The following is a 15,749-nucleotide window of genomic DNA, read 5'->3' as shown; positions in this document are numbered from 1 at the left end:
TACTAATAATAACTTAATATTATTACTTCATTTTAATTCAAAAATTCTGCTCAGTTTATTTTAGACACATGTCTTCTCCTCACTAGGAAGGAATACCTAATTACTCCACATGCATTACACACAGTTATTACACAGAAATGGGCTTAGACTTAGCTAAAAGAGGTAACACCAGCACGTTAAGAAGAAATACAACTTGTTTTAATGAGTGACATCCTAAGATTCTTCCTCCCCACTCACACTTTGGGTAAACTCCACACTTTCAATGAGTGTGTGCAGTTTCCAAAGGATTTCATTTCTGCTTTTTGCAGAAAAAAAAATGAAAATGTCTTGCAGTAAAGCCAATTGCAAACAAAGAGGAAAACACCATGTCTGCCTAGGCAGGGTACAAAAATAACAGCCCTTTAATGGCTTTGCAGATCTAGCCAACAATGCATTATTAAGTTTGTTATTTAAAGTAGATTTTTGCACTTTGGAGGACAGACAGCTGGGAGGCAAATCTATAATGCTCCCAATTTCTCATGTAAATAAAGAGTGAAAATTGCAGGTGATGGTGTTTGTGCTGTCCAACCACCCTGACTTGAACTCCTAACACACCGAGACACTTTGGGCAAAACCAGGGGCTATTTAACAATAATCACTCAGAATTATGAACCACATGATTCAGTTTTATCCATTACTGGGGTTTCAGGAAGAAGCTGTGCCTGTGCTGAGAATGCAGCTGGTGACAGCAGAGGGAGCACACGGAGCTGTCACATCTGCCACTGGCCACAGGGTGACAATGACATCAGCCCCACCACCAGCTCAGCTCAACACCCAGGAGAGGCAGCACTGCCACTAAAAGAATAAATATGGTAAATAAGGATTAAAACATTCCCTGAATCTCCAGCAAATGTGAGTTAAGGCTGTGACATCCCTGTGGGGTGGAACAAGATGAGCTTCAACATCCCACCTGCACTCCAGCTATCAGTAAAATGGGATTATGGATTGAAGTGTTCAGTGTTACTATGCATCTAAGTTACTATCCACAGATTTTAAGTTAGAATTATATAATTTTTTTTTAAGTCTTAGTAGCTATAATAAGGTACCAAATCACAAAGTCTTCTACAGATCTTTTCTGGGAAGGAATAGCTGAACAACTGAAGAGGCTGAAGACAACCTTTCACCTGATTTCAGAGTGATCACTGGACAAGATTAGAGATAACTATACAACAAAGAAAAAAAAATAAATTATTGCTCTTGGAAATTGGCAGTTAGATATAGAAGCTGTAGCAAGACATGAATTATGATGGAGCCTATGTCAGAAAGGTGGCACTGAACACATTTTCTTCCTGTTTGACTCTGAAGCCTTTCTCCTGTTTTGAAAGGAAATGCAAGGTGCTCACATGTACAGCAGGACAGGACAGCCTGACACCCCCAGCACCTGCAGGAAGGGTTCTCATGGTTTGTCAATCAAGCCTAAACAACTGCAGTGGGAAATTAAAGCAAGGAATATATTTAAATGTATACTTCAGGGAACTACCTGCAGGGGGAAAATGGGTAGTGATTAAACAGGAGCAATGGAAAAAGAAACTGCACATTATCAAATTGAGGTCTTTATGGGATAAGCTATCTGAAACTTGGGAGTTTTTCATGAGTTTAGGGACAGAAAAGTGAAAGAGAATAATTAGCATTGCCCTGAACAGCCTGGATTACAGAGCTATGCAATGGGGTGAAAGGCACAGAAAATAAATCAGCCTTAGCTTTTACTTGTGAACAGCAGCAGGTTACTGCCCACAGATTAACTCAGGGGCTTCTCAATAACTCCCCAATGACAGTGTGCTGGTTTTGGCTGGGACAGAGTTCATTTTCTTACAGGAGCTGCTGTGGGGCTGTGGTTTGGATGTGTGCTGATAACCAGAGTGTTTTTGTTACTGCTGAGTGGTGCTCACAGAGAGCCAAGGCCTGCTCTGCTCCTCAGCCCTGCCAGGAGGCTGGGGGGACACAGCCAGGACAGCTGACCCCAGCTGAGCTGAGGGAATACTCCAGAGCAGATGGTGCCATGATCACCACACAAAGCTGGGGGAGGAGGAGGAAGATGAGGAGGATGTTTGGGTGGTGGTGTTTGTCTTCCCCAGCCCTGCTCCCTCAGGGATGGCTCAGCACCTGCCTGCCATGGCAGAGGGGAATCAACTCCTGCTTTGCTTTGCCTGTGTGACTTTTGCTCTACTTATTCAACTGTTTTCATCTCAACCCACGAGTTTTCTCACTTTTACTCCTCCAATTCTCTCCACATCCTGCCCAGAGGGAGTGAGCCCCAGCTCCTGCCTGGGGTTAAACCACGACATACAGATACTGCATTTTAAAAAAAATAATTCTCCACTAACTGGAAGGACTTCCAAAGAAGAAAACCATAAATTATTATAGTTTGAAAAACAGCATGGAAATGGTAGCACCAGGGAAAACTTGATGGCCTGTTGAGTTAAAAAAGGAGACAGGAAAAGGTGTATGCAGTGGAGGGGAAGGTCAGCCAACAAAGAAGGGGCTTCAGTTATAGCAAAGACACACTGAATATGAAGATGCCTTTCCAAGAATAATCAAAACATCTTTCAAGAACTGTCTGAGAGAGGGGAGAGGGTTAAGACCATCCCTTTTTGCTCATCTAAAGGGATATATCTAGTGCTGTGATAGTAAGACCTCAAGGTGGCATTTGAATTTTTAACAGAGTTGAAGAATCATCAATTCTCTCAATTAGTAACTCATGTGCTTCAAAACAGAAGTTCAGGAGAGCCTGTCTGGCCACCTAAAGGTGAAAAAAAATCTGGCTTATGAAAAAAAGACAGTAACAGTAGCCAAATGAGAAATTCTGCCTGAAATGTTAAGAGCATCCTGGTAGCAGGACAGGTCTTCAGGAGACGATGCTAAAACAGAGAACAACTTCTGTTAACAAGGCAAGGTCACCAGGAGCCTGAGTCACAGCAAGTTCAGCTGTTCCCATGGGGCAGGTGACAATAACAGTGGCTGCCACGCCCAGGGCAGGATTCAGTGCTGCTGTTAAACACAGCTCCCACAAGAAGCTGAGCATGAGCCACTGCTGCCACCCCAGAGGGGCAGGATGCCTGCAGGGAAAATCACCTCCTCTCTGGATGCTAATGCACTCTGCACTGCCTGAACCAGTTCAGGAATAACCTGAAGGATCAGGTGCACCATGCACAACTGAGCAGAAGCTTTGGAGCATTTACCAGAGTGTGAGCTGGTTAAAGAGACATTTTAAATAGTCCTGTAGGATTTGTAAAGTATGGGCTACCACCTTAAACAACTCAGGAAAAACATTAAAATAATCTAGCAAAACACAGGGAAGCCAAGGGCTCTCAGAGTAGAGGAATGTCAACACCAGACAGTCAACAAGAGAACACAAAGGTCCCTCAGGCCAAATGCTTCACACACAGTGTAAAAGAATCAAAAACACGTTTTCATTCCCTTCCTTTTCCCAAGATAACCCTCTGCAGCATTTGTACAGGAACTATTCCAGGAGTGTTACAGTTCAAAGTGGATTTCATCCTTCCCTTTCCTTAGAAACCCAGCATGTATCTCAAAACAATCATTACCAAAGAGAGCTAATGCATTTCTTGATGAACCTCTCCTCCAGCTCACAGTTTGCAGATCTTATCAACATTATATTTATATGCCTTACAAGCCTCCTCCAGGTAGCAAGATGATAATCTAATAATGGAAAGTGGTCAGCACGCTGCAGATAAATCAAAGCTGATAGGTCATTTTTTCATGGGAAACTGTTAGCTGCCTTCTCCATGAAAACCTGTGTGAGCCAGGCCTCAAGACAGAAAAGGAACTCCCTTCATGGACATGTTTCTCTAAAAGAACAATAAAAGTGAACAGCAGACTTTAGTTCAGAAAGTAAAAGGAGAAAGAAGCACACTGATGAACAGTGTGCTTATAGTTTTGCTGTTAAATCACTTCCAAGGAAACAAATCTCTGCAGGGTGGGGAGGAGATGTGGGATGGGTGTTGGTTGCTGTCAGTAGATACAAAAGTGGCATCTTGCAAAGGAAATACTGGGGCATATATGCTCTGATGGAGGGCAAATATCAGACAACATTCTATTTATAATTGGAAAACAGTTATTATACAAGCAGCCTGACAGAAGAATAGAACATTTGCCAATGCCTGAGCTGCTGCAATGCCAAAAGAGCAGCAGTTGGACTATTTCACAACCCACATGCTCCACACACTGCATTGGGGAACAGCAGCAGGGAGCCAAGCACCCACTGTGGGCAGATAAGTGCCCATAACCCAGCATGCAGTTTGATCATAACCAACACCATTAGCACTGTGCAGCTGGGTTAAAATTTATCTATTAAAATACCCAGGTGTCCACAACTGTATTGGCAGTTTTGTTGCTGGGAAAGCAAACTGGAATTTATCTGAGAGCATTTCCCACTGACAATTAGTCTAGACTAGAAAAGCCTAGCTGGTGTTACCCAGTCTGTGCTTGCTCTCTCTCCAAAAGGTATTCTTAGAGAGAAAATGTCCTAGGCTAGAAATCATCTGACAATGGCTCATGTAAAGAGAAATCTGATGATGCACAGGTTGTCCTGCTGCCTTCAAGCAGGGTATCAACCCTTACGACCCAGAGCATTTGAAAAGTGCTTTTAACCAACTGTGTCTAGTGTTGGAAAACTCCCATTTTTATCTAATTCTAGAACTATTTACAGGTCAGGCTCTTGCCATCTTCAACCTGATAAACCCATATAATTCCTAACTGAGGAAACAGAAAAAGCAATATTCTGCCTGTATTTATATTATGAGCACATGCCAAAATCTGCAGAACAGCAAACTACAACAGCCAATCTCTAAGGAGAATAAAAACTACCTGAGGAGCACTAGGAGTATCTGCTGGAGCCCTTACCTGCTTTTCCATTCCCAGATGAGGGATCTGCAAAGCTCACAAGGCAAGCACTGACCAGAGATACTTTAAGTTTTACCTTTCACATTTTTCAGATTCTGTACTGCCTTAGTGTGTGACTCTGAACTTCATATAAAGGGTTAGCAGGTTCTCTTCACAGTTCAGTCAGACAAAACAATCCTTTTCCAGCCCACAACACTACTGGAGCTTTTGGGCTGTTTCAGGCCCAGAAAGGGTAAACAACAGCAAAATGAGGACAGCAATCTGGGAGGATGGGACTGCATAACCTGGAGCTGTAATTGGACAATGAACCCTAATACCAAAATGGACCAAAACTTATAAAAGTGTGAAAACTCGTGACTCAGGGTCCATCTTGGGTGTAGCCCTGGCTGGGCTCTTGTACTGCCCCAGGTGTATCCTCTGAAGGCCTTTCAATAAATGCAGTGTTTGTGAGGTTCTCAGATGAGGTGATAGATGAGAATTTGACTCCATGTTCTCAGAAGGCTGATTTATTATTTTATAATATTATATTAAAAGAAATTATATACTAAAACTACACTAAAGAAAGAGAAAGGAGACATCAGAAGGCTAAAAAAGAATGATAATAAAAACTCATGACTGACTCCTCAGAGTGTGACACAGCTGATGGTGATTGGTCATTAATTAAAACCAATTCACATGGAACCAATCAAAAATGTACCTGTTGGTAAACAATCTCCAGACCACATTCCCAAGCAATCAGATAATTATTGTTTGCATTCTTTTCTGAGGCTTCTCAGCCTCCTAGGAGAAGAAATCCTGGTGGAAGGATTTTTCAGAAAATATAGTGACAAATAAATGCCTATTTTATTCCTTTAACTCTGTCTAGGCTCTGCTCCAGGCTGCCTCTCCAGGCATCACCAGGACTGGAGGTGCTTCACTGGAGCAAATCAGCAGCAGCAACTCCAGGCAAAGACATCAAAGCACCTCTGAGGGGGCAGCTGTTCTGTAAGTCCAGCTCAAGCTTGGAGTACATTAGGAAGAATATATTTCATGGTTACTTCTTTTATTTTCAAATAACCCCAGAGTTATGTGTTTGTTTTACTTTAAGAGATAAATGTTTTCCCAAAAGCCTGTACTAATTGCTATGGTGTGCTGTTGTCTGAAAAGAGCATTTCTTTGAAAGCTGGGGAATCTATAGCTTCCCAGGAGCTACAGAGATTTAAAACTTCAGAAGGCTCAGGGTGTCCAGCCCTGACAAACCCTGCAAAAATTATCAATGCAAATCTCTCTTTGGGCACCTTTGACTTGCAAACCAGCAAGACACATACAGAAAGAGCTACAAACCCAAATAATGTTTGCCACAGATTATTTATATATTTACTGTTGACCTTTTCTCCTTCACTTCACAATGGCAATGTTGAAGGTACTCATAATATTTCTTGCACTTGTGAGAGCAAAAAGCTTATTAAATACCTCACAGTCACTTGTCTTGAAAGAAAAGCAGGTAGGAAACCAAAGTTTTTTTTTCTTTAGTATTTTAACTCTAGTTCTCCCAGCTCATCATTTTTGCTTTGTCTCCTTGACTATGCAAATTGCTCCTCCTGTCTACTTCAATCTTTTTGCATTTTCTACTCCTCTTCACCCAGTGCTGCACTCACAAATTACCTCCATCCTCTATTCTGTGCAGGCTGTAAAATGGTAATTACTCCTCTATCAGAGAAGTGATATCTCAGTGGGTTTTATGAACAAATTCATGTTTGTTTAAAGATACTTATAGTAGCAGAACACCCCCATGATAACGTTTATCAAAAAGAAAACATTTCTGTGTTACAAAGCCTTAACGTATGGCCACAGGTTATTATTAAGTTATCAAGTGACTGCATATTAAGATCTAATTGAAGAACTTATTGCAGGGCTCCCCCTCCTTCTGCAATGATGATTTATGGCACATTTTGTCACTACAATGTGCAGCAGTTCAGTACAAACACAGCACTTAACTAACAAGATGACAGAGGCAGATATTCAAGCACAAGCTATAAATACTCAAATGAGTCAGAGGTTGTAAATCTGTTGTAAGTCATACCTGATTTGTAGGCTGGAACACATTTTCCTAATCTTATGGAAAATGCCTTTGCTGGTTCCTACAATAATATGACACAAACTAGAAAAACTCAAGACTTTTCTTTTGAAAAAAGACTGATTGTGTTACACTCTGTCAGAATTCTACTTAAAATCCTGATGAGATTCTCCAAAAAGTTTCATTTTCCCTTCTTTCCTATGGAACTACCACTAAACATCAGTAACATCTACCACAGCCAGAAGGAGCACATTATCAATATACACAAACTTCATTTCTGTATGAGCAGAATGGAGGTTACAGGAAGGTGATTCACACACACATGAGCATAGGCAGAGAAAATTCTAGCAGCCCATTTGGGCAGGGTAAGTAAAGAATCAATTTAAAAATATGCAATAATCTACATGGCTGATTTGGAAATAAAAATAACCCAGCTTTGCAAACAGGTATGCTGCAACTCCTGTCATCCCAACAGAAATGCCAGAGCAGGGGATGGAGTCTCAGATATTTTCATCCATTTATTTTTTGCCTTTTAACTCCCTTTTCTAATAGAGCAGACCATGTTCCTCCAGGTAAAATATCCAGCTCTGCCTGTGGGGTAACAGATAACCTGAAAGAACTATGCCAGCATTTGTGACACCACAATGGTTTACCCAGCAACCACACACTGCTACATGTTTTCTGTTCAGTCCCCCAAAATAAAATGTATGAAAGCATAAACGTTGGCAGAGTAATCTCCCAGGCTGCAGACAACCTCCCTGACTCTGCAAGCTGCATATTAAAATCATCACACACTGAGGAGTCCCAAGGCACACAGCCCAGACAGCCTGGGGGAGGGGACAGCTCCTCAGCAGAGCACAGCTGAAGGGAATGATGCTCAGCTCAGGAGCCACTGCACCTCTGGGACAGGGGACAGCAGTGCTGGACAGGCTCTGAGTCCCAGGGCCACTCCAGCTCCTGCAATCCTGCTCCATCAGTCCCCAGCAGCAGCTGAAATTCCCATTTTCCCTTGGAAAGCCCAACTCTCCCTGCCTGCTCCCATGCCATGAACATGCCAGACAGACCTACAGGGATCATGGAGGTCCAAGAGGCACAGACTGACCAGCTCTGCTTTACAGTAAAGGGATAAAAATATTTTCCAGTTAACAATTCTAATCAAAATATTTACCAAAATACTTTTTACGTTACACTAACTGCAGTACACAGACTTAACTGTTTTTACTTCTCTGTTTGCAGATTTAGCACTTACCTTTATTGCATATAATGCTGGAGGGTGGGATGGATACTTTGCCTTTCAATTACCAGGGTGGATGTTTGAGTAACAAACCACTTAAGTTATTTTATATCAGCTTTAAAGAAATGCATTCAGCTGAGGTGGGAGTGGAGCAGGCAAGGAGCTGATCACCTGTGCAGACTAAACCTGCAGGAGGATGGCCAGAAGAGAAGCAGGCAGCAAAACCCACCCTGCTAGCATTTGTGACAAGCACAGCTCCCTGACAGCCCCTGTTGTTATTAAATAACAGCCATTCCCATACAGTGACCCTTTACCACACAGAGCAGAGCTCACAATTACAGCTGAATGTTTTCATTAGAAAAGCCTTTATACACAAAGCTTCTTGATCAAGTGCACATAAACTGGCAAGAGTTTATACATGTAAAATAAACACTAATAGCCTGTGCTCAATAGTCCTGTTCTGAAAAAAATTACCATAAAAGAACAACAACTTGAATTTGCAATAAAAACCTGCTCATTTCCCACCTCATCTAATTCTGCAGTGCTTCTCTCCAGCTGAACAGGAAGACTACTTTCATTTGTTTTCAAGTAATTGAGAAACATTTCAGGTCTTTATCAGCTCTCCAATCTCTCTTCTTTGCACATTCCCTAGAATTGTTGCCAACGGGGTATTTATAAAAGATCCAGCCTCACAAAAATACTCAGGCAAACAACGTTGCAGGGAAAAAAATAGAAACTGAAGGAGCTGTTATGTAGAGAAGATTTAAAGGGTTGGATCATTGTTAAAAAAGAGAAAAGAATTTGTTTCAGTGGATGTGAGGGAGCACTCCTAGCCTGGCTCCAGCAGCAGCACATACCTTTCCCCTAAGGGTGGAAATAGGTGTTTATTTTGGAAGGGTTTGTGCTCCACATCACAAATGGAAACATTCAGCTGGGGCTGAGGCCTCAGAGCAAGGCTGAGCTGACAGCACACCACAAACACACCCCCACAGGAAACCTCCTTCCTCTTTCTTCCCTTCTCTTTCCTGAGGCCTCAGCAGAGACTGAACCTGCAGCAGCCCAGATCAGCTCTGAGCTACACGAACAAACCACACGAGTTCATTAGTGGCCAGGACAGCAACTCCACACCTCTGTGACACAAAAATCCATCAAAAACTAACCATTAATTGAAAAGAATTGGACCTTGGTCACAGGTTTCTAGCACAGAAGAAGCCAAGCCCTCCCTCCCTCTCAAGCCTCAGCACCTGGCCCTTCCTACCCACTTCAGCAAAGTGCCTTCTCCTCACAAACACTGCTGAGAGCAAACAGGGACTGCACACACACCCTGCCCCAGCCAGCTGAAAAACAAACTGAAAAACCCTGCCACATCCCACCTGCACTTGTATGATTTCTTTTTCTCCACTAGGACCCAACTAGTGCAAGCACCTCTCACTGCCATGGCAACCCACTTGCAGAACTCAGTGACACACACATAAAATTAAGCAATTTTTTTTAAGTTACCACAAAGAGCTCCATTAAGCCATATTTATTAAGATCTCACCTACCAAAATCTACATTTTGCAAAATGTCCAGCTTTAATCTCTGATTTAATACATCCAGCTCACTGGCATGCATTACCTGCTGCAGTCCACTCACTGAGTTTTGCTGTGCCATCCTGTCATCAAAACTAATTTAATTGCTCTGTCCCAGATAGGAAATAAATTAACTAAATTCAATGATAATCCCTGTGTTGCCTTTTAGTTCTAGTAGCATGTGTCACTTATCCTTGAAAATGTATCCAAATAAAGCACTTGGTGCAGCATTGCAATAAAGTTTACAGTCAACTCTGAATATTGTAGGAAAAAAGCTCAGTCAGATTTTTCCTCTCATTAATTTTTGTATTAATATTTTATCTATTTTGATAAATTCCTGCTACCCCTCATAAGCTCTTGCACATCCCTCCTAAAGATAAATGTAAGGAACTGCACTATAAAGAGGAAATAAAATATTTCCACAGAGCAACCTGAAAAGCAACAAGCATTTGCCAGACAAATGAAATTCAAAGAAGGGTCATTTACAGGACTGGAAATAACCCCTGGCCCTTGTCCTGAGCATGAACAGGAGGTTTGGTCTCTCTGTAGGACAGGTCCCCCCTTCCAGTGATGCTGAACCACAAAAAGCTGCATCACTGCATTTGAGATGAAACAATAAATGCCAAAGCTGCTTAATCTCTAACATAACTATCCTTATCCACTGCTGTCTTCTTCCTGATCCATCTTTTATAGCAATAGAAGATGCTTAAATACATGGATAATGTATTTATCTGTAATGTACCAACAGATGGAGAAATGCAGTCCCTGAATTTGAAAGAAACAAACTCACAAGCATACCTGAAAAACTGAGGTTATTAACTAGAAACAAACGTGGCAGTTTCAAGCAATTAAAAGCAAAGCTGTCACAACACAGACAGAAATAGAAACATCCCACAGAGGGAAAGCAGAAGGTTCTGTGTCTCACTCGTAACAGAAATGAAGAGCCACTGCATTACCACGTGAAAATGAATTTAGTTACCCTGACAGCAAAAACATCTGCTGCTGAATTGTGATATTAAAAAGTCATTATAATCCATTATAGAACAGTGAAACCTTTTCACACAGAAATGAGCTGATACAGAGAACAAAACAAGCAATGCTGTGAAAACAGAAATATTTCATTTAGATAGAAATTGCTCTTATGTATCTTAATTCCAAGGTTTTTCATGTACTTAAATTTTGGTGGGACTCACATACCTCTGCTCCCTTCTCCTGAAAGTAAATCCAGTGTTATACACTACATGAAATCTCACAGTGCAGATGCTACAGAATTCAAACTAAAACTTTCTGACCTCTCCCTTTCTACACAGGAAAAACTTAGAAATAAAAGGACAGAGTTTCAATAAATTACTGGTACAGTATCTTCATCATGCAGTTATTACTTTATTTATATTACTAAAGTAATATTCAATTTCTGCTGTATAAATCATAAGTGTTTGAAACATAAATAAACCATAAGTGTTTGAAACATAAGTTGTTTAGTCCAGCCCTTATGTTAAGCTTGGCTCTTCTCTAATTCTCCTTCTTTGGGACTCTGAGAAGCTCCACTTGCCTGAGTATTTTATATATTTATGCCTGTCTGTCACCTAATTACCCACCAAGAAATGACAATGCATTTGAGCTGGCCAGAACTGAGACACAAAAAGATCTGTAAGCCATCAGATGCAGAAGAAAGACATTACCTTGCCTCTTTTCCTCACCTTTCTGAAAGGCACAGCTTCATTAACTTTTCTCCCAGGGAACCTGGCAGCCCAGTGCCCCCAAAAGGGAAGGCATTTCTTACCTCTGCTGCTTCCTGACCCTGCTGCAAAGCAGCTCCACTCAGTTCCCAGGCAGAAAAGCCATACAGAAAGAAAAACAGGCAGTGGTGGCAGCAGGGGAAATAGTTTCTTCTAAGCTCCATGAATTGAGTTTACACATTAAATTGAGTTGAATTGTGCAAGGGGAAAGGGGCAATTACTTGTCTTTGAAACAGATAAATAACTACTAACAACTAAATGGAGAACTGCATCTGTCTTGACAAAAGAGATGACACATGCTGTGTTATGGTTCACAGAAAATTAATCCATATATTCTTGTCAAAAGGCTGCCATAGAATACACCCAGCAAGATAAGCCAAAGCTTATGCTGAGAATCCCAACAAAACTTTAGGAACATAACAATCCTAGTAAGATAAACTCCCCTCATTAAACAGACACAATGAATAAAAAGTACAAGCACATTTTTCAAACAAGCTTATAAAAATATCAAACATTTCACAGAGAATAAACATGAATTTACCTTTGGTTTTTTGTTCAGCAGCCTGAAAGAAGAGAAGAACAAAACAAATCAACTACTTGTCAATACTGCAAATGATACCTAATAATTATAGGGCTGCAGGCCTAACTTTTTGCAGAAACTGCTCACATAAATCAGGCATTTGATTCATTTAAGGACTAGAGAATTTTAGTTTAACTCCATGTGACAGAAATGTCTGCCTGAAGCCAGGAGGAGATGCCAAAGAGGAAGGGTAAAGAGTGACTGGAGAGGGCAGCAGCCCCATCCACCACCCAGCCTTCCCTCTCCTGGGGGGCAGAGGCTTCCTGGACCTTGAGCCCCCAGCAGAATTCACTTCTGTCACTTGGTCCAGCCTCCCTCTGAACCCACCCACACTACCACCTTTCACAGAAGACCTGCTTATTTTAGAATCTGTCTGGAATTTTTTATGATGCCTGATTTTTATCCTAGAAAAGACAGCCATCAATTCTTATTTCCAATTAAAACTCCCACAAGTGAAGCTGCAGCACCAGTAGCCAGAGTCACATTTAAAAGTGAAGGGATCAGTTCCAACAGGAACATGAACAAACCTTTTTCTGAGCACCTTCCTTCTTTTTCTTTTCTTCCTGCTTTTTCTTTTTCTTTTCTTCCATCAAATGTTCCTCTTCTTGTGTTTCTTGTTCTTTCTCCCTGATAAAAACAAAGGTTAGGAAGAGCTTTTCAGTAAGATGAAGTTTCTCTAGGAAGGTGAATAATCCATATTTGCATTGCTAACTTTCTACATCTTATGTCTAAAAAAGGCTGCTTCTAATGCTGCAATAAAAGCTCTAAAAAAGAGCTGTTCCAAAATTGAAACTCACAACAAATAAAATAGCAGGCAGTGAGAATTCAGAAAGGACAGATTTTATTTGGAACCTCTTTCCACAATCACTCATAAGCACTGTTTAATATTAGCATATTCTAGGGAAAGAAAGTTTGAAACTGGAAAAAAAAAGGAACAAACCCAAGTAATTAATGCAAGTTCTGCTGGCTTTCAGCAGCTGTGATTCACAATATACCTTGAAGATCATGAGCAAGTACATTACTTTGCAACTATTTTTCTCTTTTGGATCAAACACATGCTGCATTAATTTTCCATACACATCAATTTTGTTCTCAAGAGTTGTAAACTAAGGCCCAGATGAATTCCAATAATCATATTTTGTGCTCATCCTATAAATTCTAGCTGAAAAATTTGCATTAATTCAAAATAAGACTGTTCTAGTATCATCTTGATTAAAAATTAACCTGAATCCTTCCAAATCAAGAAGAAAACCTATCTGAAACCTTCTTCTCTCTGCTTCCTATGTCCATCACTGAAATAAATGGTTATAGCAATGACCCTCCCAACATCCTCTCCAATAAATACCAATGCAAATAATTCATTTACTTCTCTATAACTGCTTTATCTTCCTTGACAGCTCTTCAGGTCCCGATCATTTATCAGCCTTACAGATCTTCTGAGAAGGCTGTTTCTGATGGGCTGAAGCCATTACCATCACTATTATTAGATTCAAAGCCTTCCAATTACTCCTCAAGACCACTTTTAGCCTAATTTACTATTGCTTTACATTTCACTTGCCAAAGCCTGCAGCCCCCCTCCCTTTTCTTTGTTTGGATCTTTGTTGTTGTTTAAAAAAGCTTTTTAGTTACAAAACTCTTTATTTTTGGTCACTATCTGTCAGACTGCTCTTTCCCTAAAGGAGAAAACGACCACAATTTTGCACATTGTGTCTTCAGACATTCCCCATGAAACATTTTGCCTCTTAACAAGTTTGCATTTTCCTACATAGTTTCCCTTTGTTATAAAAAAGGGAACATTGTAACTTTTAATACTTTGGTGCTGAAGAGCATTCTGGGATTTGGCTTTTCCGCTTGCCTGAAAATACTGATCCTGGCCATGCAGATGTTTTAATGCTTACACAGATCCTGTATGGAGCTCCAGACTAAATGAGAAGCAGATTCCCTTTCCTTGTGTCACCCCAAACTATAAACACTGCAGAAAGCAATTCACAGCTCTAAACTTAGGTGGTAGTGCCTTTTTAAGGCACTTTACAGCACTCAGGCTATTTACAGAAGTGAGAGATAGGGCAAGACCCAGGGTCTGGAACAGCAGCCAGAGGTTGGGCACATCTGGGAGCTCTTGGTGCACCACTGGAGGTCCAGACAGATGAAATGGCATTAATTGTCTGGTTTTTAACCACTGATTCACCTTCTGTCATGGCCACAAATTCACCACCTGCTCAGCTTCTGCCAGGGGCCACCTTTTAAACCCTGTACTGTAAACTGAGGTTTGGGAAACATCTGCCCTTAGGAACTGCAGGTGGGGATTTGCATTACACTAAAAAAATATTAAATCACACTTAAGACAAAGGTGCATGAAACTGTACTTTTAAATGCCTTCTTCTAGGACTTTGCAAAAAGTGATGACTTTGGTTGCCAAAAGAAACTGAGCTGAAACTGTAATAGCTTTGCCTTTATCCCTGTTAGCTCAGTGGAGAACAGAAGTCCCCAGGACCTCAGGAACTACAAAGAAACAACATCCAGTCCTTCATTTGCAGTGCTCCCTACCCAAGTCACAGCAGACTCTACAAAGGCCCTGTTCCAGTGAACTCCCCCAAGCTCTCACACTATTGCCAGAGGAAGTTCAGCTTTTTCTGGTTTTTGAAAGCAGGTGAATGAAACAAGTCCATGTAAAATGAGAAACTTTTTGGTTTCCTCTTGTGGTACTTAAGAAACCCCATGCCATTACTGCAATTCCAGAACACCACAGTTCCATTTAAATCCCCTTCAATACTCAGGGCAGTATTTAAAAACAATAACAAAAAACCACACACAAAAACAAACCACCACCACCACCACTCTGCCTAACATGCAGAGTTTTCTTTAAGCTATAAGAGTACATATTACCCAACTTCCTTGTTAGGCCTCTTTTTTAATATCAAGTTCTTTTCCTATAATACCAGGTTGAAAGGGATCTTAAGGATTATCTGGTCCAACCTTTCTTGGTCCAGCCAAGCCTTTAAAGGGTTGGACACTTTCACCACTGCCAAAATCGTTCATTACACTGGACTCCACTATCAATTTTTGTTTCCAGGCAATGCAGTGGAATTTCCAAATATTCCAAATTTCAGGCCAGTGGATTTTCCAAATCCAAGAACAGCAAATATTTTGCTCCACTAAGAATACAACGTATTTTATTACCATATTAACACAGCAATTACAACACCAGAGGTAGAAGTGCCACTCCTCACAGAAACCTGAGGTTTGGTTGTGGGGTTATTTTTTCATTTCTGAGATTAAAATAGCCTTGGATTAGCTCAGAAAATGATACTGCAATTTTTAATGGAGCTCAATTTTCAAAACTGATTTACATAATGACACTTCTGAATACATGTGCTTTAAATATATGCTTAAAATAGAAATAAAGCTCTAAGCGGCCTCTCAGATGGCAACTCTTGCTGTCACTTTTAGGCAGAAATTAGTCATCTAAGAGCAAAACAAAAGGAAAACAATAAAAACATGGCTATATAAAGTTTGATTACGTTGTCAAAGGCACATGTTGCGGCTTTACTTCCTGAGCGACAATTTAATCTTTATTGCAGGAAACAGGCTAAAACATTTATGAATACAAAGCTCATGTTCTAAAGCAGGAGTGTCTCAGAATATCCCTGTAGGAGTTTGCCTTGTT

At 40.8% G+C, this 15,749-nt stretch overlaps 1 long non-coding RNA gene across 1 annotated transcript in view; it reads right to left on the bottom strand.

The window, feature by feature from the left end:
• LOC143695515 (uncharacterized) overlaps positions 1 to 15,749 on the bottom strand; it is a 46,000-nt gene that overhangs the window by 11,433 nt on the left and 18,818 nt on the right. The window contains exons 2-3 of the long non-coding RNA XR_013184776.1: positions 12,610 to 12,709; positions 12,044 to 12,065 (exon numbers count right to left, since the gene is read on the bottom strand). This is a non-coding gene — a long non-coding RNA (uncharacterized LOC143695515). The remainder of the gene's footprint in view (positions 1 to 12,043; positions 12,066 to 12,609; positions 12,710 to 15,749) is intronic.

This window comes from Agelaius phoeniceus, chromosome 19 (genome assembly GCF_051311805.1).
Source record: "Agelaius phoeniceus isolate bAgePho1 chromosome 19, bAgePho1.hap1, whole genome shotgun sequence".
Classification (NCBI taxonomy): domain Eukaryota; kingdom Metazoa; phylum Chordata; class Aves; order Passeriformes; family Icteridae; genus Agelaius; species Agelaius phoeniceus.
Note: the sequence above shows the minus strand (reverse complement) of the source record. Positions and strands in the feature narration are given on the sequence as shown.